This window comes from Amblyomma americanum, chromosome 6 (genome assembly GCF_052857255.1).
Source record: "Amblyomma americanum isolate KBUSLIRL-KWMA chromosome 6, ASM5285725v1, whole genome shotgun sequence".
Taxonomy (NCBI): Eukaryota; Metazoa; Arthropoda; class Arachnida; order Ixodida; family Ixodidae; genus Amblyomma; species Amblyomma americanum.
Genome location: NC_135502.1, coordinates 63,915,270 through 63,940,698, shown reverse-complemented (window position 1 = coordinate 63,940,698; position 25,429 = coordinate 63,915,270). Strand labels below are relative to the sequence as shown.

The window sequence follows — 25,429 nt, the reverse complement described above, 5'->3', positions numbered from 1 at the left end:
AAATCGATTTGTGCTCCCTCTCATTCGCAGGTGCATGCTTTAATCGGCTTTCTTGACACTAGCAGCGGCTCGACCGGCGCGCCATATCCCACCGAACAATCGGCTACACTTGTCGCAGCCACACTCCTTTGCTCAATACCCGCCTGCACGCAGTCTGCACCATTGTTAACAATGGCGTCAATGTGCTCCGCGAACGGCGTCCAGGCACCGAAATGGGAAGCCTGTCTACCCCCGAAGGAGCGGTGTGCGACGATTTCGTGGGCATTGTGCGCGAACGTACTGCACATTATGTCGCCTTGCCACTAAGGCGAAAGAAAAATGGCTGAGCCAGTGAAAAAAGAAAAGAAAAGCGCTGAAGTGAAAGGAAGGACAAGGGAGGTAAACGACGTTCTGCAGCGAGAGAGAACTCTTCCCAGAATGCAGTACGCACATTAGTCCCGGCTCGTGCAGCGCGAAAGCCGTGTCATGGCACGTCGCTTATTAAATAAACCGCGCCGCATCCCCAAGGTCCCCCGCATGGCGGTAACCATGGCACCCTTTTATTCCTCTGCTTTTCGATTCTGCCAGGCAGCTCGCCCGGAGAAGTCGCTTCTGCGCCAACATGCTACACTACCGTACTCTTTTTTTACTCTTATTTTTCTTTTTTTTGCAGACTGAGTGGGTTAAGATGGTGGGGACCGTGTTCTCAGAGGACCTCTCTTTACATTCATAACTCCGCCTTGCACGGCGGCAAAATACGTGTACGAAGCGCGCCAGAAAGCCAGACAGCGAAATGCAATAACTGGTCGGAGGGTATTGCCGTGGCAGCTCGTTTACGATTTATTCGAGGCGAAGCGAGTTAATATAGGAAATAATCCGCGTTTGCAAAGAAAAGCCCGAAGAACGGGCTCCTCGTGCATTTTACTGGGTGCAATAAAACCAGTTCCACGCCTATAGTTAACGCCAGCGTTCTGAGCGATTGGAAACAAGTGCAACAACTCTTCTTGAGCAAGATATAAGGACCTGCACGTTCTGTCTGCAGGCGAAGAAAGGGGAACACAAAAATGGACAGCTGTGGTATGATTGCTTCTTGCAAGTCATCGAGTTAGGAGGAGAAGCTACGTTGTAGAGGGTGTGCTTCTTTTCGACCCGAAAACACGGCGCGATGGAGGAAATCAAATTGAACCACGTGCCGAGCCCGAGCACCTGAGAATACCCTCCGTCACTGATGATATGCCGAAGGGCACTACGTGCAAGGGAGGCAATGAAGAAGGGAGATCAATCGATATATTTCCCTCGTAGGGCTCGCTGTGAACAAGGTAAGTCTGTTGCCCTCACGAAGAAAAGGGCGTTTTTCTTCTGTAACTTCACGGCGCGAGGAGATCCTCCTACCTCGCTTGTTCAATGCACCATCAATTCTCGGCTCTGGCACAAAGTAGATGGCTTTCGGCCGTCCTGATATCGCACCTTGGTTGTCATTTTTTTTCGTCTCGCGCAGAGCTTATGGCGCTTTCGAGAGAAGAATAAGGACCAACACTGTGTCAGAATACATTAAGGCAAATCCTATGCAGTCATGTCGTTTTGCATAAAATGAAGTGCGCCTAAGTGCTCGTTTAGTCTTTAGGCGTTTTTAAGCCTTTTATGTGCTCTCTCATATTATCCGCGAACAATGTCTCCGTCTGTCATTAAACATGCATAGCTTTCTCCTTAGTTCAGAAAATGTTCAGCTCCGCCGAGCATTAATGTCGCATATTAAATGAGAGAAACGAACTTTGAAATTTTCATATGATGAGCAAAGGTTTGCAACATAAGCGAATAATAAATGAACTCACGTAACAATTTGTTCGAGATATGATATTGCCTGAAAACATTAGACAGGCTTATAAGGCGATTACATATACCATTCTGTCACCTATATTTAGAGTAGGCTTTCCTAACAGAAATGCGGCCTTCTGGGTGAAACTCTGTACACTGGTAAAATGTTAACGAAAGCCCCGCTAATCGAGACGGCGATAGATGGCGCAGAAGTTGCGCTTAGAAGTAATTTTAATGACGACTTACAAGTTAGAACGCATTTTTTTTTAAATATTCCATCCATGGGACGTAACTTCTGGAAATACCCAAAACGTAGTCAAAAGTATAATAAAATAATTTTTATTTGATACTGTAGGATCTGTCTAAAGTGTAGTTTCCTCGCAGACAGAGAACACGTTAAGGTAGCATATAAAAGTAGAATGACTCCTGTCAGCAATCAGAGTGAATGCATGAATCCTTCGTATTCGATGGAACACTTGTTTCTCTGGTCCTTTTACTTAATGTACTATGCTAGGTGGGCGGCGCATTTAAAAAGCTATTATTCGCCTTAGCCTTTTCAGTCAGCGACTCAGCAGACTAGCATGGTAGAGACTCTAATCCACGTTTTTGGTCATCATAGGGTTTCTGTACCAAAAATCAACCCTTTGAAAACACGCTCCTCGGTGCAGCCTAAAACTGAAACTGCAGTACTGTAGCCTTAAGAATTGGCCACTCTAATGCAGCTGATCGCAATATTTTTCATCAAAAGTTTTGAAGGGAAACGTGCTCTCCTATAGAAGGAAGGAGTGAATAAAGGAGTTGAATAGAGACGCAAGGAAAAAAAAGAACGCAGGGACGAAGGCAAGAGCGAAAAGAATGCATAAACGAAGGAAGGGACGAAGAAATGAGGGACGAAAGGAACGAGCGAACGAAGCAATACACGGGGGACGGAAAACAGGAAGCAAGAAAATGAAGGAAGGGCGGAAGGAAAGAGGGAAGAAAGGAATTTGCAATGGAAGGAAGAAAAAGGAAGGCATGATTGAAGGTTGAAAAAGGAACAGATGAAAGGAGGGAAGCGAGAAAGAATTGAAGGAAAAATGAATTGACGATGAAGTAAGGAAAAGGAATGAAGAAGGTGTGAAAGAGGAAAGAAAGGAATGGAAGAAAGGAGGGAGGAAGCGACGAAGGAGGAAAAACGGAATGGAATAATTACGAAGGAAGGAAGGAAAAACAGGAAGAGACGGAGAATTTACAGAAAAAATGGATTGATGATGGAAGGATTGAAAAAGAAGGAAGGGGGGAAGAAAAGAATGAATCAAGTACGGAAACAAGGAAGGGTGGAAGGAGGAAACAATGAAATTAACCAAGGACGGAAGGATGGAACGTGCATAAATGAGAAAAGACAACAGGAGATGCTAACACTATTTAGCGACACGGCAGGGGGTCGCTTATTGCAGGCAATATTACGCTGTTTTCTGACTAATGTTTTCTTTGCAACTTTAATATTACGATCTTTTTTAATTAGATTATTAGGATCTCGGCAACAGGCTTTCATCGAAATTTTGATGACTGTAACCGTGAACTGCAGAAAAAAAACACCTCAAATTTTGCAGTTACCTAAAGGATAGACTCATTTTTTTACATTTTATCTCAGCTAAATGATGTGCGCAAAACACCAATCGCCATCAGCCTGCGGCTCCTCCTCCTTTGCCATAATAGTTACTGGGGAACAACTTAAGCGCGCCAATAAATGTGCTAGCCAGCCAACTAGCGAGTTGCCCGAAATTGCAAAGAAAGGCTCTCCTGCTGGGAAAAGCGACATTTTCGCCAAACTTTTGAACGTGCAATAGCTTCGGGCGGAAGTTTGGCAAAGACGCGCATCACCTAAAAAACGTGCAACTGTCTTGCTTAAAATTATATCGCATTATTTGTGGTGAAAACAGAATAATATGATGGAAGAATAAAAAGTTTCTTTTGCCGTAGTAGGCAGGAACATCTCTATTTAATTTTGCTGCAGCAATCAGGAATTTAAATGCTTTCAATCACACTCTCTTTTTGGCCTCGCAATCAAGATCGGGATACAAATGCACTAGGCGCTTATGTAGGCATATTTTGCTGTTTCATGTGCGCTGCAGTTTAAAGCCATGTCGCAGTGGCCTAGCAATTAGGGATAAAATATCCGCTGTCCTATGAGTGCAACCCATTTTCCGGGTTCAAAAATAGGCCTGTTTGTGGGAATCGAGACAGACTTCCGCTTGATTATAAAACTTGTGGTGGTTAGTTTGTTATGCAATAGTCTTTTAAGCCAGTTTGATAGACGTATACATGGCATTTAGTAATGCCAACCAACGAGCTTGTTTACTCGCAAATAAGCTCTTCAGAATAAAACATTCAAAGTTTGCAGCGAATTAATAGGGTATCTAGAGAGCTTATGTGCTCATTAGTGTAGACGACTGGTAAGCAAAAACATCCTTCGATTTGTCGAAGCATTTCCGACGTTTCCGAATATTTGCAGTTACTCTACGCCTCCATTCTCGGCGTAGTGCTCTCGGAGCTCCCAGCAAGCGTACACAGAACTGCGGAAGTAATGGCCGGCTTAACAGCGTCGCTACGATGGCCGAGGACTCCTAGCATTGTCGACCGCTGGCATACACCGGGCGCCAGGAAAGCACGCTTGCCGCATACAAAGGGTTGTAGTCGACAGGCGGCGCCGCTCGATCCGGTCTGGCGTTCCCACGCCGGCGCGTCCGGGTACCACTTCCGCTGAAACATGCGGACCTGCGGAGACTTTTGCGAGGGGCCCTTTGGTTTGCAGGCATGTATGCACTGATTACGCAAGTGTAATAACCTCCCGATGCAGGTGCAGAAAAAAAGCTCGGTTTTGGTAAAAGGCGTGCCCTAAAGTGGCTCAGGCGCGATGTAAAATTTGCAGTTAAGGAATTATCGCGGTGAAAGGTAACAGTTCTGGCTTCGAATGTTGCAGCGAGAACATTGCATGGCCTCGCCCTGGCCAGCGCCGTCCACCGGCCCGTGCAGTGGTGGAAAGTGCTCGTTTAGCCTGGGGCACTCCAAGGTCTTGGCACAGGATGGGGTGGGGTAACTTCAAGTGCTCTTTACAGCGATCGTGTTGGTCGCAGTTCATGCTACTCTTCCGCGTGTTTGATCACCGTCCAGCCGCTTTCAGCAAAGTGAGCTTATAGACATTCAAGAATATGCCTCCGAACCAGCTGCGTATCATGAGTAAGTCGCCGAAAAAAACGATACGTATCAAACGCCCGATATTGCGATAGGGGATAATCGGCCGGACTGGTCCCACTTAGGAAGATTTTCTTTAACGGTGGATGTGGACCCGGTGAGCCATCAAATGAGTTGCTTCTGCTTGATCTGAATCCTGAAATCCAGCGGTGTACTACTTTGCCAAGCCTCATCTGAAAACGGGAGATCATGCATTTCCAAGACGTTTTTGCGGGTTTTATGTGGCGTTGGAAATAAACAAAAGTGACAATTAAATATCAGACGCAGGTACGAAGATCAAGTTCCTTAGAATGACAAAAAAAACAGGCTTCTCTGGTTCTTCTGAAGCGCTGGACAAGATTGGTTTTTGGGGCTTGTCGATTCTTTATTCCCAAAAACATGTATCACCACAGAAGACGGGCAAATCAATTGAAATGAGCACTAAGATTTCACTTTTCTTTTTCGTTTCATCTCGCAATCAGCTTGCAGTCTTGCAAAAATGTTTTAAAAGCTCACGAAAGAGGTTCTCGCCGGGAAGTTCGCTAGTTTCCGTCAGAGCAAAAAGTGCATCCATCGTCTGAGCCGTGGGTAAGAAAACTGCACGAACCCATGAATTTTTTTTAGCAGCAAACTAACGGCATGCTATCAGCAAAATCCCATATGGCGACATTAGCGCATTGCCACTGGAAGAGTCATATGAGCAGGTGCTCCAATAATAAAGCGGAGCCCATGTGGCTAGCAAAACTTCTGCGGTGCCTGATCCTCGCATATGGCGAACATCGAAAGTATAGCACCGGCTAGTAGAATCTGCTACGTGCCCATACGTTTCTTGAGACTGTCGTGTTGGAAGATTTTTCTCACCTGCGTGCTTCTGTCTATTTTTGATGCATCTGTACAAACAGAAGGCAAAGCTCATATCTGGCTTTCGAAGTAGTTCAGGCTGATCATAAAACAAGAAGCGTGTTTGCATTCCCGAAGACATCCTTGTAGAAAAGGATGGAGCTTTCCTTCTGCTGATGGACGACATACGCCAGTGCTAAATAAAAGCAACTAGACGTCAGGTAAAGTAGTGGGGCAAAAACAGCCACCCTGAATGAGTCCCGTCCTAAATGAGATAGCTGGGAACGGCCGTCGCCGCACTTATTAGCGCCAAGAACAAAAAGTGATTTCTGAATATAACAGCTTATTAGCGGTGAAATCTTAACTTCACGCCGAGTTCGAGTTAAAAGCAGTCAGAATTAAGGCTGTGTATACCGGTTTTGTGAGCGATAATTGGCCCTGCGGTAGAAAAAAAAGCACCAGTCATTGTTCAAAAACAATTTCAAATTATTATATCGCATTTCTAAGACTTCCTTCGCTCAATCACGGTGCCTTAAGATAATTCCTGCTGACTTTTCTTTATGTAGTTGCCGTAACTGAAGCACGAATAAGGGTTCCTCATTATCATGAAGAAGGTAAGAAGGAAGAACAGACATTTCAACTAGTTGATAACTCATTCATTAATCTGCTGCCTTATTCACTTGAGAAATGAAGAGGATGCCTGTTTGCCATTTCCAGGTCCAATTATTATGGAAACTAGCGAGGACGTACAGCCATGTATGAAAATTAATATTCAACTTCTCCCGGCTTCTTATCTCTGCCTTCCACCATAGCAATGTTCTCGCCCTTTTCTTGTCAGGACTTTAAATTTTAAGCATAAGCAAAACACTGAGCAGTATGGTGTGCCAAGGATCGCTTTAATCCAGAAATGACGGACTCGGATGACAACGAGAACAAAAACCACCGGCTTACAAGGTGCTGTACCCGTTGTGTGCATAGAGTGCTTGGCTGCTACGTAGTGTAACTTTACTCTTTAAATAAAGTAGCAGCATTTTCACAGGCTACGAAATCCTTGTTTCCAAATGCGTAATTTACAGTGAGAAAATTACGCTTAGATTTTTATTGAAAAACATATATTAATCGCTGATGATTTTTGTGACTTCTTTTTAATCTAGATACTTTTCTCCTCCGAAAGCTTAGAGGGATACATCCAAGATTCAAACGATGTTCAAAATTATGCCTCCTTGAGTTTTTTTTAAGCAATTTTCAGTAGTACATACCAGCCGTTATTGGGAACAAGCCGTTATAAATGTCGTTATGCGAACACGCGAACGAAGAGTAAGGGAATACTTGTCATCATTAATCTTCTTATTAACTAAACTCGGATCATTAATTTTTGTCTCTGGAGTTGTGTTGCTTTCTTAGATTGTAACGTAATGGGTCTGAACTCCTAGTGTCCATTTGTGAGAATCATCATACCACGCCTCTGTTCCGGGATATTCGTTTTCAAAACCAGACTCAGTAAAAGACCCCCCCCCCCCCCCCCTATTTCTTACACACTTATTTGTGGCATTTTCTCGCCTAATGATATAGATCAAGCTGCCAAGTATTGTGCTCTGACTTTCGCTTTAAAAAATTGAAGAAATGAGAAAAAGAATCACCTGCTACACAGAATAGGAGTTTCCAAATGCTGCTTTTTTTTTGCAAGAAGATGAGGGAACTTTTTGCGTAGAAATTTCTAAACGATGGTGCGCAGCAAGATTCTGATCAGAAATACAATGCTAGGAAAATGCCAGCCTCCAAGCTATCCGTATAAACACACTAGCTCATTTGGCTAAATACTTTGTGCACTGATAACTTTGTGCACTGCCTCGTCTGATAACCACGGAGCCTCATTTCCTTTCGGAGGCTGCTTGTCGTTAGGATTTGAGAATTCATAAAAGCCCAATTTTCAGTGCCGTGTAGAGCAAGGCCTTATTCTGGAAACCACTAATTTTGAACACTCCCATTTTAATGGTGATAGTCAAAATTAGGTTTTGATTGCTTTCTAACGCTAACGTCCGTACATCGGCATTTTTAGCTGCTTTCAAAATAACTGCCACGCAACTACAGCAAATGCTTTCCGCGTAAAATTGGTGTGGCACATATTTGTTGTCATTAAAATTGCCATAGACCAGGAAAGAGGAAGAAACAAAAAGAGAACGGTATCCACGCGTTAAAATGCAGTACATAAAAATTATTGCATAGAACATTATGCACGTCAATAAAAGGAGGTAGGAGAAAGCTCATTTCATAGAAAAACTGATTTTGTGTCCTTTTCAAGAGTTTTTTAACTAATTCGCACAAACAAATACACAGTCGAGAGAATTGGTTAATTTTCCTCACGGTATGAAATGAACATCATCCTTGCAATGAGCAGGTTTGCTGCTGTGTGTTGCCTTATTAAGTGCATGAGATTCTGCAGTTAGATAAGAAAGCTGACATAACATTACGAAGGATTTTTTTGTTTATTTCCCGGTGTGAATTTTATATCGCTGCCTAAACTCAGCTTAATAACTTTGTTGGTAACGCGATACGCAACCAGAGCTCTTTGCAATTGTCTATACATATAGCTTGTATTCTCAGTAACGAAACGTTGTATAGAGCAAAAAAAAAAAACACAGGGGGATCAAAATGCTCCGTTCTGATGACACGAGTTTCATGCTGCTCCATATTTTTCTGAGTCATGAACTTAAACACAAACAGATCCAGTTACACTTGTCTAGAGTACTCTAGCGCTGTTGTGGGCCAGAAATAAAACGAAATTGTAAAGCAGGTACTGAATTTCAGCGATAGTACTCGCAATCGTGCGCAGCCAAACAGATCAGAGAAACCGCACAAGCACAACCCACTTATACCTTCAAGAATGTGGCAATATTTCTCTTTATTTCCATCATAGGACGCAACTTGAACGCTCTAGACGAGTGTGAACGGATCTCTGCAAAATGCGTTAATTATCAGACTAGAATAACAGTTACCACACTTACGTGCTGTGAACGCTAAAGCATTTGTGTCCCATCGCGGGCTAATAGTCACGTATCTTCGTTTACTAGCTGGTACTTATTAGTAAATAGAACTAATGTCTGAAATGCCTTTCATGTGAAATTTATTAGGCTTAGGCCTTACGCCAAAGGCCTTTAGGAAACAGCACTCGGCATGGGCGCGCATATAAACTGTCGCTTTAGCAGAGGCACTAGATTACTTCCGGTTTAGCTAACCCACTTCTGGTCCAGTGATGTCACTTCTGGTTCAGGAACCCATGTGACGGCACGCTGAGTTGTAACGGCCTGGGTTCGAAACGCGCTTCGGAAGAAATTTTTATTTTTCTTTCTTTCCTTATTACGCAGGCGCTACTGTTGACGTCTTAAGGTAACGCTGGTTTTCGGTGCGTTTCTCGTGGGCGGTAGGTGAACGCCGGAGTTTGATCAGCCAGAGAAGGCTTTCTCCTTAATGATTATTTCCGATACTTGGATACACCATTAATTTTAATGACCATTGTGTACTTAGACGTTATCAGCAGTCACATGCGCTGGAATGGATGAAAACAACTATAGGATAAGTTTCAAGGGTGTGCAAGTTTGGTACTCATGGGATGTATCGAATACTGCGTAAGTTTTGCCTCAAAGGACTGTGCAAAACTACCGTCCTACCTTTCGGACTTTGTTTCAAAAGACATGCTTATGCCGTGGATCTCAACAGAGTTATTCATAGACGGATAGAGGTCCACAGGGGGAAAACTGCTGTCGAAAATATTACACATCTACAAAGAGTCCTGAATCGTCACTAACTTTCTTTCATACGAACACGTGCTGCACTCTACACGAAATAAGTCGTACTCTCGCGCACTTCTTTTTATAAAAGCGCACGTACCACCTGTTTACTCCCTCCCGTTTAGAGCGCAGATATCACAAAATAACTTACACTTAAATTTCCCGAGCATTAATAAATAGAGAAAGAGAGAAAGACAAACTGAAAGGCAGGGAGGTTAAGTAGGAAGCGCCCGGTTTGCAACCCTAGACGTGAAAAGGGGAAGGGAGGGAAAGATAGAAAGGGGAGAGAACAAAGGGAGATGATCACTTTTTCACATGTCCGTTGGCCATTACATGCAGGGTACACAGGGCACACACTGATAGTTCACAAGCTTGCACTCAGTCCGGAGTCCTTCAATAACTTGAAAAGTGCCTTCAAAGCTGTCCTCAGCGATGAAGGCTAACTCCAAGGACCCAGAATCTTGGCTTCAATAAGGGACCGAGAATCTAAATAGCGGAGTGTTGCAGCTAGGAGTGCACGCTCATGCTGAAACCGAGGGCAGTCACAAAGAAGGTGTTCTATAGCTTCGTCGCACTCACAGCCCTCACACGCAGGAGAGTCTGCCATTGGGATTTAGTGGGAGTAGGCATTTGTGAGCGCCACTTCTAGCCACAGGCGACACAGCTGCGTAGCATCGCAGCGGGAGAGGCCAGACGGAGCTCTGAGTTGAAGTAAATGGTCTAGGTGGTGCAGACGGCATGTGGTGTTGCCAGTAGAAGAGCATGACGCTGAATGCTCTCTTCGTCCAAGCATTCGCAGATGTCTTGCTGCGTAGGGTCTTGTCAACGGTATCTGGACAATGTTGGCACTGCCGTGAGCCGGTCGAGCTGCAGCGTCAGCTGCGTCGTTTCCGACAATGCCGGAGTGTCCCGGTATCCACTGGAAGACGATGACATTACCCTATGCCTGCGCCTGGTGTTGGAGATGTCTTAATTCCGCTACGAGTTGATCGTAATCGCCATGACGTAAAGCAGAATTAAGACACTGTAGGGCTCCTTTTGAGTCGCACAACACAGCCCATTTGTGGAGTATTTGTGCACCGATGTACTCCACAGCCGCACGAAGAGCGGCCAATTCTGACCCGGTGAAAGTTGTCCGATGCGAAGTTTGCTGGATAATACTGGTCTGTCTCGCAAGAATGACCACGGCGTAGGTTGAACTTGTACCTGAGACCGAACCATCTGTATACACATAAGTGCGGTCACTATATGCGTCGTGGAGTAGGTAGAGTGTAAACTGTTTAATGGCCGGTGTCGATAAGTTCAATTTTTTCGATATGCCCGGAATTGTAAGGCGCACGCATGGCTCCCGCAGACACCAGAGCGCAGAGGAAGGCCGTGCTGCCGGGGTGAACTGCGATGGGATGGACGACTGGTGGGCTGCTATAACTTTTAAAAACGCTGCGTGTAGTCTTTGATCCGCCGCTGACACAAAGTGGTGCTGGGGAATCCTTGTTAGATGCCTGCATGTGGATCCGCAGGGTGTCAAGGGTTATATATGTCGAGAGTGGGTAGTCTTGGGTGATTGCAGTGGTAGCGACTGTTGATGCGCTGCGAGGGAGACCCAAGCATGTGCAAAGTTCCTGACCTTGTATTGTTTGGAGGGGACGCAAATTCGTCTTGCATGTGCTTGAAAGGGCTGGTGCACTATACCGCAAGAATCCCAATAAGAGGGCTCTGTAGAGTTGCAGCATTGATAGAATCGACAAGCCCCATGATTTTCCGCCAAGAAATCTGAGCAGATGTTTGATATAGATTAGCTTTTTCTTTCCAATGCTGCAATGCGGGCTCCATAATAAATTTTGATCTATAACATTTCCATAATAAACGATGAGATACACGATAGGCAAAGACATGGCCGTCAATAGTTATCGGATAACGAGTCATACTTTTGCGCGTAAATGCCACTATAGCGCACTTATCGGCTGACACGCTCAGGCCTTGCTCTCGCAGATAGGAGAAAGTTATGGTTGCTGCTCTCTGAAGTCTTGCTCACAAAACATTCTTGAATAGCTACATATGAAACGCAGGTAAACAAAAATTATGTTGTAGTGGAGAGGCTCCTGTCCACACTGTAGCCCCAATCTCTAACTCTAAAAAGTTGAAATATGTGTATGTCTCCAAATCAGTGAGAAAATAGTTCTCTATCAAAATTATTTTGTGTTTTTAGACAGGATACAACATTTGTCCGTAAAGTTCCGAGACTGAGTCCATTAAAATAAATGCGTTTATCATTGAAATCCTTTGTGCAGCGCCCCTTCAAAATATTCTTCCTTGCACTCTTTAAACAGCTTCTAACGCTTCTTGATGTCTTGGAAACAGTTGGAAAACGCTTTCTTTGGCAGGACTGTCAGCTTCTTTGTCATGGCGTCTTGCATGGCCTCTACGTTCTCCATCCAGCGACCTTTTAGGGGTCTCTTCACACGAGGAAACAGTAAAAAAATGCATGGGGAGAGGTCAGACGAGTGTGGTTAATGAGAAAGTACCGTAATGTTGTGCTTGGAGAGAAATTTTAGCACGCTGAGAGCAGTGTGAGGCCTTGCGTTATCGTGGAGAAGGCTCCATTGTCCAGATGCCCATAAGTCATTACGACGGCGTCGCAGTGCATCACGCATATGTTGGAGCACGCGGATATAATACTCCTGATTCACCGTCTGCCCTTGTGGGACGAAGTCGTGGTGTATGACAGCTCTTGCATCGAAAAAAATAACTCTCAGCATCGCTGTTGTTCTGGTCTTCTGTCGCCACACATTTCTCGACGCCAGAGAGCTTGTGGACCGCCATTCGGCGTTCTGCCTTTTTTTTTGAGGATCGTATTGAAAACACCATGTTTCGTCTTCAGCAATGATGGAGTCGATGAATGCAGCGTCCTTCTCTGCCTCGGAGAGCAAATCAGCGCTCACTGATGCCCACGTGTCCTTCTGGTCCTGTGTGAGGGAGTGCGGCACAAGTCTGGCATTCAGCTTTCGTTTCCCCAAGTTCTGGCTCAAACTTTGGTGGCATGTTGTCTTACTAATGTCGAGAGCATCTGATAGTATGCGTAATATAATGGTGCGGTCTTGCTCTACGATTTCCCTGGTCCGAGTCACGTAGTTTTCATTCCGTGAAGCTGAAGGGCGCCCCTACCTCGTGTCGTCTTCCACCGACGTTCTCCCGAAACAAATCTCTTGTGCCACTCGAAAACTCGCGCCCGCGATAATGTCTCGTTGCCGTAATCGTCACGAAGAAGCTCATACGTCTGTGTGGCTGTCTTACCAAGCTTCATACAGAATTTTATGTTTACACGTTGTTCGAGGTGGACATCCATCTCTTCACATTCATTCAAAGTAGAATGCGCAAACGACTAGTGACAACGTGCAGTGCTATATAGCGGCTGCCTCATCAATTAATATAATAGCTCAGGTTAGCCGGAAAAGATGGTGCTGCCCATACGCACCAACCTTTGTTTTGGGGAATCATTTCTAGAGAAGAAAATAAATAAATCTCAAAATATTACATACAAAGGTTGTATATTAGCATTACCAGAGCACATGAGCTTTTACTGTGTGCGCCGTTGTCACTAAGACGAGAATAATGAATGGTTACTATTTTATTGTATTTATTCCGGCAGACAATATGTAAAGATTTCTTACGATGCATTTTTCGAGATTGTGCACTGAGGCAACCACTAACATGTCTGAAATTTTAATTAATATAGTTTAATTATGAGTGGGGCACTAGACCACTCTGGATCAGTAACTTTTTTTTTTTTTTGCAACGGCAACTGACGGCTGTCGTGAGAATACGTTTCGTTCAAAGCATTCATTTTGCACTATCTGTTGGACGGTTATGCTGATAAAGGAATGAAAGCTAACTAATGAAATATTAAACTTCCCCGTCGCAATCCGAGCACATGTCATCACTTTATTATCTTAAAGACCCCCGATTTCAGGTTATTACGTAAGGATTGGTTATAGGTTTAAAATAACCTACGTCCGCAAATATCTATAAAATATGGCCCTTAAACGTTTCGAAAATGTGGGTGGCCAGGTGGTTGCAGTGACGTCTTCTGAAAGGCCGTTCCAGTCTATGGCTGAGCGAGGATAGGATGATGCAGCAAACTTTGTGGTATAAGAGTGTAGATGGGCAGCTTGCAAGGAATGACCAATTCGGAGTGCAATTCGTGTTGGAGGGCTGACGTAAAGGGGAATACGAAGTGAACTGTAGAAAAAAATCCTATGAAAGCAGTGCATACTGGCGATTCGACGCCTACAAGCAAGAATTCTTAGACCTGACTTAGCTTTTATAGTTAATATGCTGACATTGTATGAATGACATGAATGAACGAATCTAGCAGCTGAATTCTGAAGGGACGCTAGTAAAGTTATCAGATTGATTTGATTAGGGCTCCAGATGGGGGAGGCATATTTGAGTTCAGTTTGAACGAGGAACATGCATGCGAGAAATTTCGTGTCTGGAGGTGCGTGGCGCAAATGACGTTTTAAAAAACTAAGGGTTTTAGCTTTTGATCGGATGTTAATGACATGCGCATTCTAGGTTAGATATTAAGGCGGAAGCATGAAATGTCTCATCGTTGTCCGTCCGTCCGTCCGCGAAATCTGTCACACTATAGTTTGGTTTATGGTGCCTTACGTCTCAAAGCGACTCAGGCTGTGAGAGACGCCGTAGTGAAGGGCTCCGGAAATTTCGACCACATGGGGTTCTTTAACGTGCACTGACATCGCACAGTACACGGGCCTCTAGAATTTCGCCTCCATCGAAATTCGACCGCCGCGGCCGGGATCGAACCCGCGTCTTTCGGGTCAGCAGCCGAGCGCCATAACCACTAAGCCACCGCGGTGGCAGCTGTCAATCAAATTAAGTCAACACAATAAGAAAAAAAATCCTTCTGCACGGAGGGGTTCGAACCGCCATCCTTCCTTTCCGCAGCCGCGCGCGCTAACGACAACGGGACTTCGTGTCAAGGTACATGTAGTTCTCCCTGACTAGCGTAAGGTCACGAGCAGGGACACTACTTTTCGTTCTTTTTACAGTCCCAGAATATTTTTTGTCCAGCGTAAGGACGCTGGAGAGTGTTTGCCGAACGGCGTCGAAACAGACGGATGCCTCCCAAACGCCCTCCAGTGTCTCCACCAGTTAAGATTCACAAACAGTTGTGTGCTTAATCAACACCTTGACCACACACCAGTGACAAAAGTAGCAACACCGCGCTAAAGGCTTTCGCCTCACCGCACTTTAGGTCAACAAAGTGCCCCCCTGAATTTTTCACACAGGGTTACGCCTGGGTATACTTAAGGTTGCGTTAATTCTATTACTACGCCTGGTATTATATATGGGAATTAAAGGGTTGAGTTTGCGGTGAAATAACACTTGTTTACATTTAGTGGGATTGAGTTCCATGAGTTGAGTTCCGTTAAGTAAACGCAACGTTTCAGCGGCTAGCTCAAGACCAAAAACAACGTTTGCATGAGAAAGAAGTTAATTCACGCTTCTCAGCTCAAAGCGGATGCTTGCTACTGCTTCTCCTTTGAAGCACTGCTCGGGTCAAACGTACCAAACGTAACTGCTTCATCTGAGACAACACAATTTGATATTCAAGAGCACTGATGCGCACATAAGGCGGATTGGAGATGCAGCCTTTCTTCGAAAAGCTACCAAGCGAATATATGAATTCCATCTATGCGCTTCCTTTTCAAAGTTTCAAAGTTTATTCAGTTTTCCACAGTGTACAGATGAGCTTAAGAGGCAATAACGCCATTCACCCCTAGGATGAGGTATCAGACACCACTGTCCGACTAACAGATGAGTAGTTATTTTTTGTTGGCGTCTTCATAGTACTGCGAAGCGAATCTGCGCCTAGTAAGCAGCAACTAGTCAGCGCAATACGATCAACATGCAGCACTATTACTTAAAGCGTAGCGGCGCGTGTAACAGCCCGTGGACGTGTGCTGTTATCAAGAGCACTGCTGTTCTTACCTATCACTGGCCTGGTTCGCATCACAGCCATACCTGAGCTTCCAACTGTGCGCTGTTTGAAAAACTCCGTGCTCATCCTCGGTATTGCCTCCTCATTAGAAGCCAGGCACCATGATTCCTAAGTGCAGGATCTGCACTAGAAGTAAAACAGTCCTTGCAAAAACCTAAACCATGAGAGCAGTGCTGAAGTGCTACACTTCCATTCTACTTGCTCTCACGCACACTCAAAGAGAGCTAGTCTGCTTGGCGCATCTATCTGTGTCTCTTCTGACCAGAATGTCCTACACATTTCTTGAAATCATAAAAGCGCTGGTGTTTGAAACACGAACAGAGGCAGTAATATGCTACAACAATGCATCAACGCTAGGAACATGAACGAACATTGGAGTCAATCTATAGAGATTCATTTCGAAGCTTTCATCCTGGCTACTTTCATAAGGCAAGCACTAAAGACTCAAATGAGTCCCATGTATCTTTTTTACTCTTGGTGTGAAATACACTGATTAAATTTTAATTTCGTTTGACTGCTGGAGGCGTACCAACCAAAAAACGTTTGTGATGTAGTGTCTATGGTTCGTATGACTAGCTGCTGCCAAGATGGCTCGAAACCAGTAGCCCTTTTCAGTATTATTATGCTGTGGCCATTGCGTCAAATATTTCGCGTGTTCGGCAGAGAACTTTTTATGGCGGAAAGTGACTATCACCTTGTCTAGGCTTTGCTGTAAAATTAAAGGTAAAATAATTTTTTTATATGAAGGGCACTAAAAGCATGATTAATTTGGCCTGTATCAGTAGACAATTTCATTTTATTAAATAAGAATCTAATTTCACCACTAACGGAGTTTTTACAGAATAGAGAAGCCTAGTAAGAAAGAACTATTGGTATCGTCAGCTCCGATCGATTTCAGAAGTAAACTGTGGTGCATTGACACAATTGTTGTGTGCGTATCCTAGAATCTAGGCTGCACCGTCATTCACTTCAACACGGTTATTACGGGTTACCTGCTCGATTAAGACGTGACATGTTTAAATAAAGTGTGGTGAATTCTTGAAATACATTTTTCTAAAAAATAAATGCCTATTTTTTTGTGGTGAAAATAGGAACATAACCACAAATAGCAAAGGAATGAAATTATACGGAGAAAAATTGAAAGAAATAGTGCTGAATACTCGTATGGCTTACGTAGCAGCATTTACGTTTTTGTTTTAGAGATAGATGATCTTGAGGTCAGGTCTCGCAGAAAACTTGTCCAATATAATTTTCTGATGGCTCCGCTGCAAGTTATTTATGCAATGAGGTTTGATGCTTTGAATATAGGCATATTTGCATGGAATAAATTATTTTACTGACATGGCATCCCACCAATGGACCACATGATTTGTAAAGTGAACAAAAAGATCACATGTGCTTATTCAAAGGGAAGCTTAGGTGGTTTTTTTTTAAGATTTCGAGGTTATTCAAGAATTCGAATCTTTCAAGCACGTAATCATCGATGAAAATAGCGACGATGTCCAGGCTTCTCCTCATTGCGTTATATTACCGCGGAGAAACTCGTAGTGGCGTCACTGTAGCCCGAATTTAAGATGGCTGCTGCCTTCGCCTGCCTGCTCCTGTGCGCAGTGCGTTGCCGCCAAACAATTATTCGTGAGCTTCACCTTCTATGGCATTGGTTTTCTCCCCTGAAACAACCGTTTCTTCTCTGGAAACGTAGCGACGTCGTAAATGACTGAATTATCGATGTGCACTGCAGAGACGACTGTACGCCGACGCCGCTTTATTCGGCGATTACGCCACCATTTGAAATGCTGACGCAAAACGATTTCTGAGGCTTTTCTTGCATGTTCTACATGTTCGGCCCTTTTAAGCTCATCGAATGCCAAAACGTTTTCATTTCCCCTTTAGGCAGTATCTCTTTTTGATTTTCCTTAAGGGGAGTGTATTAGTATGGCACCTTCATGGCTAAGGTTTAAAAACCAATATATCTAACATTAGAGCGAACAAACAATAGCATATATTCAAACTAGCGACGAATGTATACGAAGGCATAATTCAATGGAACGAAATAACCATACGAATAATGCATCATTCAAACCATTGAGCCATGATTTATTGAGAGGACCCCACTGATAAACTCTTATTTATCTGTTTTCCTGCATTATTTTTGTTGGACTGTTTATTTGTACTATCATTCACAGCCGAAGATTTATCTTGTAGGGCTGACCAGCCCAGCGTTAACTTATAGTGAAAGTTACTTAAAAAAATACCCTCAAACAGATACTCAGATTCGAAACAAAAAGCACGATGATTCTGCCAAAATAGAACCTTTAGGAGCTCCACAGTGGAAAAATATATGAAGCCAATTTGTGTAGACGTATAGCTTTGAGCTCCACCCTGAACGGAAATACACGGTGAGCCACAATCTCCGAACAGGAACGTAATGCACGCACAAGAATTCGTGCGCAATTACGGTAGGAATGTCGCTTGCTCCTAAACATTCCTCAGGGGAAGTTTTACAGCAGAACTGTTCGATCGTGTACCTGCATTCCTCGGAAAAGAATCTTGCGAGCTTAATGCGGCCCTATGTGACAGCAACATTCCAAACGCACAATGCCGCGAAAGAGTGGCGGTGCAAAAGCGCAAGCATTTCAGAGGCGCTCTCCTTCTGCGAAGCCCCAGAAATGTTTCCAAGTGCCAGGTATTTGAGCAGTGGTGAAATTAAAGCAAACTCTAGCACAGCATGTGCTGGGAGACGCTCAAAGAACAATGCCAAGACTGTCGCAAAGGCTTCGGCGTCGAAAAAAGGTCGCATTTTCGATGAACCACACAATTTGCACACTTTATTCGTTTCTGATACAATGCGGAATTATTGCTCTTTTTTTTCTGCGCTATTGGCACGCTTGCGAGGGTTTGCCGTATAGTTATTTTTCCTGCGATGTTGTTTTCACTCCTGTAATCTTCTTTTGTGCCTAGAAGAAGAAACCTTTATAACGTGCCGTACTGATAGGTCCAAGCGCCAGGGCCATTGTCCCGTTTCTTTTAAATTTTGCTGCAGTTGTGCAGTTATTTTATGATTCCCAAAAATTTTCTAACATGCTAATATTGCCACTGTAATCAGTCTCATAGCTGTGAAGACAGAGAGAAATTGTTTTCTTTTTATTTTAGAAATTAGGTGTTCTTTCAATCCGAGAAATAAAAAAAAATGAGAGGAGGATTGCTGATCAATCTGCAATGTTTTTGTGTACTCATATTTCTTTTCATTCGCTGAGAATGCAACGTAATCAACGCATTATATAGAGAAAATTCTTAACATTGATTGCAGTGCTGCCATCATGCTTCATCGTAAGTGTCTTGACAGCAAAACGCCATAATGTGATCACAGAGTGAGCTACGGTGCTTTCATCTCTTCAGTGGGCTACAGCATTATGAGCACCACAGTTGCTCCGGAGGAAAAACTCTGCTTTGCGATAACATCAGAGCTGTCGCTCCAGAAAAACCCTGGTGATGTCCGAGACCAAAATCGCTGATTTGGCGATATAGGTCACGTGACCTTGTGAAGTCATCACAACCCGCCCACCCCTTTGGCTGGAAACCTAATTCCTGTGCAGGAACATAGATAGAGAATTACAAACAAAAATCAGGAAAACGATATCATACATGGAAATGTCGGCTTTGTCATAGCACAGCGGATACTTGCTGCCGCAGCTAGCAGTCCGGGTATGGAGGTTGATGGTCCAGCTATTGAAGAAAGACATGCAAACACACAGATATTGCAACAGAAGTGGCGAGGTTCTGTAAAGTACTTCTCGTAAATGAAGTGTATTGTTTCCTTGTGTTTCGAACAGAATGTTTTCAAAATACGATTCGGACGTGAAGTAAATGCTTTGCGTTCTCTCTTTGCCTAATGAGCTCATGCACCTAATAATTCTTTTGAGATTATGGGCAAAAACAGAGCATTCACTAGTAAAAGATATCTTTGTTTTTTTGTACCTCAGATACCGGGACTTTCCTTATAAACTCCAGAAGCAACCTGAAAGCTTTATGCCAATAAGCGTTCTGTTCTGAACAAATAAGAGAGGCCAAGCACCAAGCCTCCACTTCTGGCGAAAAAGATTTCGCCTGAGTATAAACCTATTCTGAAAAGTAACGGTTCATCATTGTAAGCAAGCGAATTACTATACAAGTCTAGCCTCTGACTCAACGAAAAAAAACGTGTATACATCGTCCTGTTAGGCACGTGAGACACTGTCCTCTTTCTTGCTCGTTAAGAACAGTATTTCACTTTTGAAGGAACTTCGTCGAAAGGAAACTGTTCAGCCACATATCGTGGTCGGAAATTACGCTTGCATCTAGGGTCCGCAGTACAGAAACTGATGCGGGTGCCAGGTGCGTCAGTGGGAGATTTCCGAAAAGACTGGCGAAGGGCTGACAAAAAATGATTGTGACGTTATTATAAGACCAGGCCTTGAAGAAATGTTATCGCGCTATTTTGTAATAAATTCGATCCGCTGACGGCCAAGGAATAGAGGCAAACTCTGGCTGCACACGATATAGCAAAATGCAAAAATCGAAGAAAGCATGAAGGTCTCCTTTGGTTTCTGCCTCCACTGCTTTTGTTGTTTCCACAAAATTTACGACGGCCAAGTTATTGTCCTATTCAAAAGGATGCTGTATGCACATACGTGAAGTCGGTCCGCTAGTGCTGGTCGGTGCCTTTGTGCGCTTGCTTGGATGAATAGGAGGCTGGAGACTAAAGACTTTTACCGAGCTATTTACAAGGCGTATATGGAGATGTTCATAAAGCTGGGACAATCGTCGGCCGGCATAGCCGGCAGCCTAAAGTTGACGCAATATTGCCCCGACGAAGCAGCAGCGGTGGCTGAGCGGTTATGGAGCTCGGCTGCTGACCCAAAAAACACGGGTTCTATCCCGGCCGCGGCGGTCGAATTTCGATGGAGGAAAAATTCTAGAAGCCCAATACTGTGCGATGTCAGTGCACGTTAAAGAACCGCAGGTAGTCGAAATTTCCGGAGCCTTTCACTACGGCGTTTCTCATAGCCTAAGTCGCTTTGGGACGTTAAACCCTCTTAAACCAAACTAAACCAATATCGCCGCGACCCAAACGCTTCAATCGGGGGCGCCTTGCTCCAGCCCTCTGTCATAAACTACTACCCACGCCCTGCCTATCAGTGTGTGTGACTGTGAAAAATATTTACTGGCGACTTATCACTGCTAAATACGAAATATTGTTCGAAAGCACAATTTTTTTTCAGACGGACATTACACCACGTACCTGAAAGCGCGATTGAGGTGTCCACTGACTTAGGGAGCTGGTTATGCGCGTCTTGAACTTTTTCATCGTCAATGCCAACTTACCCAACGTGCGCCGGCGGCCTATTCTCCTGTGCCGCGCATCTGTAGCAATGTTTCCACCGACAACGCGCACTGCTTTATTGCCGTGCTTCGGCCGTCCACTCAAGCGCATGCAGAGCACATCTTTCTGTAACTACCGCCTTATAGCTCGAAGTGCGTATATTAGTTTCATAGTAGCATTGGTTGATGAAGGACACGATGCGCAATGCATAGCGCGAGTATGTGTTGCACTTTAACACGAGGCGTGATCGACCGCTGCAATAGCCGAGTGCTCTCGTGCACTGGCCAGCGAAGCTGATCTTTTCGCGCCGCCGTGCGCGCCGCCGTGGGTTCCAAACCCAGTCTCGACAATATTTATTTATGATTGGCCAAGGTCACTTTCAAAGTCAAGAATCACACAAACCGGTGAGCCAGCTTAATCTCGTGAGGTTGGGCTTCCGCGCTGAAAGGGAGTGTGAGAGCAAGAGATCCCCCTTAGACGCGTGCACGGTTTAAGTAGACCTGCCGCTCTTTGGGAATTTAAAAACAGAAACAGCGGACCTTTCGTCTCCTCTGGCCTACCCCTACCCGGATTCTGATTCATGTGATGAAAGGGGTAAAGGCGAGTTCGAGGTTCTCGTCCTATTGTGGTGCAAACCTACGACTGACTCATCACTCACGTATGTGAGCGCGCAACGGAACGGATTACGCTACGCCAGGATAGCGATACGCTGAAGAATTTGCCGTGCTGTTGCCTCACAATCGCCATCTTCACAGGTATAATAGAACTTTACTCGAAACGGCTGGCCACTACAATCATTGAAAGGTGACTATATTGTCAAATGACACAAAAATCACTATATTTTGAAGCATACACGTCCAGCTTTCGTACAAAAATTGTGAATGAAATAGAGGCAGACATTCGCAGATTAGTGCAAGTCCGAAAGATTACATAGGAGGAAAGGAGAAATCCACAGAAGCACATACAAAATGTGTAGAAGTCATTAGCTTTGCTTTGCGTTCATTATTTGTATTAAACGATCGATGCACCGATGACATTCTGGTGCCTACACAAGGCAAATTATATTAGCCGACAGCAGCTTTGCATGTCGGGACATGATGAGACAGAATCCAGACAAATTCCAGCCGAAATTGAGTTGAAAACAATGGCCCGCTAACGTTGTGTTCTACAGTTCTTGGGCATCAAGCGAAGATACTGAATGGCTTCACAGAGCAATTCCCCTGAAGGAAGCCTTTTCGTATCGACCGTCTCTGTGGAGCCGGATCTCCTAATCAAGCGCCACTGCGCCTCCGAATCCCGCTCTGGATATTGGGTCTGAGATTATGCCCGAGTGCGTCTTATTCGGCTTCGTCTGAATTTGCAAAGTTTCGTTTATTTGTCGTCCTCACTCGACCTCCCTCTTCTAAGACCGCCTCCTACTGATGCCGGCAGAAAGCAGCTTTTCAGCTTCCGCTCAATATCCGGAGCACGGAGAAAGTATCGCTGGTGACTCATGTCCACTGTGTATCCTTTTAGACGTGTTTCGAATTGATTCAGCGTAGGTTACAGGCTGGTTTATCACTCGATCATGACAAATGCTTGGGCCTGCGTTTATTATATTCATGTTCGGCTTTCTATTTATACTAAGGTACGAGAACTTAGGCTTATTCTGGCTTGCTGCGGTTTTGATGCACGACCATTGTTTTAATTACTTGTTTAATTAGTTATCATGCTGCAACCTCTCGCGTTTATGACGTTTCTTTCCTGAGAGATAAATCGCACCGCACTTTTGGATCGCTTCCTACAGTCTAAGACAACAGGTGGCGAGAGGTTATACTTGCTTAACGCTAAGCCTTTCACCTCAAATGTGGCACATATTGAAGCTCGCAGTACTCGTTTACATACTTCTAGCGGCTGCCAGTCGCTTCGGTTGCACGAAGCCTTTTTCTCACAAGCTCAGTGGTTATGGCGCTCGACTGCTGACCCGAAAGACGCGAGTTCGATAACGTCCGCGGCGACTGAATTTCCTAGGAGGCGAAGTTCTATAGGACCGTCTACTGTGCGATGTCAGTGCGCGTTAACACTAGGTGGTCGAAATTTCCGCAGCCCTTCACTACGGCGTTCCTAATAGCCTGAGTCGCTTTGGGGCGTTAAACCTGGTATAAACTTTTTTCTCACGTAAACAGTCTATCTACATAGGCACGGACAGCCGTGGTGCTCTCACTGGCCTTATGAATTATTCACATGTGAGAGTTCAACGGCAAGAGCGAGCGAAATCTTCCGGCACCGAATTGCTGCCTCGTACTCACTTCCAGGCCCCCACGTCGCCGCTCGTGGCGTACACAGATATGGTTAAAAAACAGTATGAAGTGACACTGTCGACGTACCACAAGCATATTAACGCTTTCGTACTCTAAACGCAGGTATTTGGCGGGACGTTATGCCATATCTTACAATCCCTCTTTTAGCCGCCGCGGTGGCTGAGTGGTTATGGCGCTCGGCTGCCGGCCCGAATGACGCGGGTTAGATCCCGGCTGCGGCTGTCTAATTTCGATGGAGGCGAAATTCTAGAGGCCCGTGTGATGTACGATGTCAGTGCACGTAAAAGAACCCCAGGTGGTCGAAATTTCCGCAGCCCTTCACTACGGCGTCCCTCATAGCCTGAGTCGCTTTGGGACGTTAAATCCCCCATAACCCATAAACCAAACAATCCCTCATTTAGTTAAGCGTGTGCAATCACGTTCATCTTAAAAGCAGCGCAAAGGACGGGACAAGAAACAGATAACAGGACAAAGAAGCAACAGCATGTCCCGTTCTATGTGCTGATTTTTTTTTAGATGAACCCACACCAACTAGCTCAAATTTCTATTCTTGTCCAAGCAGCCGCACAATGATCAGTCCAGCCTAGTTGCGTTATCTGGTTGTTAGGACGGGAACCATTTACGTCAACAAACTGAGGCTCTTCTCAGGCCTAGAAGCGGCAGAATCGTCACTCCAAATGAAAAATAACGCAAATTTATCACTCATACGTTTTGTGACAGGCGAAATGAGACGAAGCGAAAGACCGATGGCTTATTTATCTATAGTGGATGCACTGAAAAGGGCAGTAGCAACGACAGAACCAGGTAGAAGTGAGGGGTCTTGCTTTGAAGGGCACCACCATGTTTGTTTGTGTATTAACGTCGAAGCAGAGGTAGCAAATTCTGCCCGTTCAACCTTCAATTAGTCGTGTTCAGGCCAAGGAATAAGCATTTGGTCCGTGAAGTTTTCACGCGGCAAGCACGCGGCCGCAATAGTTCCTTTCGCGCTGCTCACGGACACTAACGGCTGCTGTTGCTCCCACGGGACCGGCTCAGACATCAGCCCCTCATTACCACCTCATATTTTTAAGTTTTTGAGTGTCGGCTCAGAGCATAAAAAGATAGCACGATTAAAAAAGGACGGGCTCGTTGCATGGACGAAGTGAAGTAGGCCGAGACGATGATTCTTCTGTGGTCACGCAATGTAAGACACTATGCTGTCTAATGAGAGCGCCGGCGGTGCTTGATCTCTGTCAGCCCCAAACCCGGACAAACACATGTCATGCGATGCGTGCCACCAACGGCGGCGAATATTTGAGCGCGGCGCGTGTGGCGTGGCGGAAGAAATGAGAAATTCGCGGGAATGACTAATGAGAAAAGCGACTGATGTGATGCGCCGGGCAGATTTGTTCGCCTCCTGGAGTGAAATGCGCCGACAATTTTCAAGCCTTAAGAGTGAATGCGCTAACCAACGTTTCAAGGATACTTCTACCCGCACTTCTGTCTGAGTTAGACTTATATGTAATTCTTCAGAGCCTTAGCTCTAATAGCGTAGTTAATCATTTCGCCTTGACGTCGGGGTCGTCTTTGCCACCCGTCTCCACAGCTCAGCAAAAAGATCGCCCTCGAGTCGAGCCTTGGTGAAATCCCACTAGGACAACTGAATTTGAAGCGGAGGCACTGACATTAGACTGCAATGCAGGGTACAACTCCCCTCGGCCACAAATTCGCCTAGTCATTTATAGGTGACAGCCGACTAGTCTTGATTAATCAGGGGTAGCTCGGTGGCATTGACAAAGGAATTCTCTGCAAGTAGTTGTCGCGTGGGACCTCAAAATTGTGCCTATCATTTGGCAAGGCAGCTAGCACTTTTCACTCATTTGAACTTGAGGGTGAGAGAATTTAGCATTTGTTATTGTATTTTCCGATTATTAAACCAACTTTGAATCTTTTCAACATGAGTAGCAGTCAAACAAGTACAAAGAAAGACAACAGTCACCGAAACAAACGTGTAAGAAAAGATCTACTGAACCGTTTGGGATCATATCGTTGACACTGTTATCAAGTGTTTTGTACATGTCGTGGTCATAAAGGTTCTAAGCCTATTGATTTAATTAGGTAATCCTGG

At 44.7% G+C, this 25,429-nt stretch overlaps 1 protein-coding gene and 1 long non-coding RNA gene across 2 annotated transcripts in view; both read left to right on the top strand.

Annotated features, from left to right (window-relative positions):
* Window positions 1–25,429, top strand: part of LOC144093605 (glycine receptor subunit alphaZ1-like) — a 185,888-nt gene that overhangs the window by 57,752 nt on the left and 102,707 nt on the right. The window lies entirely within an intron of this gene.
* Window positions 1,045–25,429, top strand: part of LOC144094751 (uncharacterized) — a 32,434-nt gene continuing 8,049 nt past the window's right edge. The window contains exons 1-2 of the long non-coding RNA XR_013306556.1: window positions 1,045–1,298; window positions 6,686–6,801. This is a non-coding gene — a long non-coding RNA (uncharacterized LOC144094751). The remainder of the gene's footprint in view (window positions 1,299–6,685; window positions 6,802–25,429) is intronic.